Source organism: Myotis davidii, unplaced genomic scaffold (assembly GCF_000327345.1).
Source record: "Myotis davidii unplaced genomic scaffold, ASM32734v1 scaffold1036, whole genome shotgun sequence".
In the NCBI taxonomy this organism is placed as follows: Eukaryota; Metazoa; Chordata; class Mammalia; order Chiroptera; family Vespertilionidae; genus Myotis; species Myotis davidii.
Window position 1 is genome coordinate 663722 of NW_006287260.1, and position 1413 is coordinate 665134.

A 1413-nucleotide genomic window follows, 5' to 3' on the forward strand; every position below is an offset into this window, starting at 1 on the left:
ATTTATTTCTGCTGGAGCCCTTTGCACACCTGCCCTTGTCTTTTCCCTGTGTGCTGGCGGCTGGGCCTGCGCTGGGGGAGGCGAATCAGGTGAGTGGTGCCGAGTTGAATCCTGTATTTTTAAGGTTGAATCCTGTATTTATTTAAAAGTTTCATCTTTTGTTCATTGTGAATTGTTTTTGCATTAATTTTGATCTTTTTAAAAATTGCTCTAAGGTGTGATTTCCATTTATCACTGGGTTTTGTGCGCGTCCCCTGCAGTTCTGTGTCTGAGATGCGTGCCTCAGTGGCCTCCACAGTCCTGGCCCTGGTTTCTTGCTTCTCTGCTCCGTCACCTCAGCGGAGATTCTGGGCAGGTTCCCTGGTCCAGGGGCTCCTGTTGCAGATAAAGGACATGTGACAACGGTCCAGCACCAACAAGAGGGTGCCTGTCACCCTAGCCAGTTTGGGGCAGTGGGACCCTGCGGACTGAAGGGTCCCGTGGGGTTCGATTCCGGTCAAGGGCGCGTACCTGGGTTGCACACTCGATCCCTGCCTTGGTCAGGGCTCTCTCACATTGATGTGTCTCTCTCTGTGTCTGTCCCCCTCCCTTCCACTCTCTCTAAAAATCAATGGAATAACCTCCTCGGATGAGGATTAACAACAACAGAAAGAGGGGCCCGTCACCCATCTCTCCGCCCTCCGCCTGCCTCTCTGCCAGGGCCGCTCTGCCCGCCGGGGGAATGGTGCGGGCCACTCTATGGCAGCCCCTCTGCTGGGCCAGCAGCCTGTGTTCTCTGGGGACTAGTCTCTGACTTCTGTCCCGTCTCTGACGCCCTGGTCACTTCACCTGTGGGCTTACTCCCCTCCAGGCAAGGAAGCACATGACAGGAGCGGCCTCCTCTCCCCCTTGTACCTGCCCCAGGCTCAGGCCTGGGTACATGGTAGACTCTCAATGAACATTTGCCCAACTCCGCCTCCTCCTGCCTTTTCCACCCCCACCCTGACCCTCGAAAGCCCTGTAATGGTGGTGGTGGTGGAGATGATAATGGTAACAGTGGAGTGATGATAGCAGCTAGTATTTATTGAGGGCTTGCTGTAAGCCAGGTACCCCACATGCACTTTCTCATTTAAGTTTGACATCACTCCACGAGGAAGGTATTAACATTATCTTCATTTTGCAAATGAAGAAACCAAGGCGTGGAAAGGTTGAATGCCTTGTCCATGCCCACATTACCAAGAAACCAGGCAGAGCGGCCATATGACCTGCGGAAACCAGCACAGGATGAAAACCGGGGCCCCTTGTTCAAAAATTTAATAATTTCTAAACGGCAACAGCAGAGCATTAAAGCGCATGACCGCACAGGTCCGTGCCCCGAAGCCCGCTCTGGTACCAGCATTTGAATGCAGAATCCGCTCCAGGACCACAGCACTA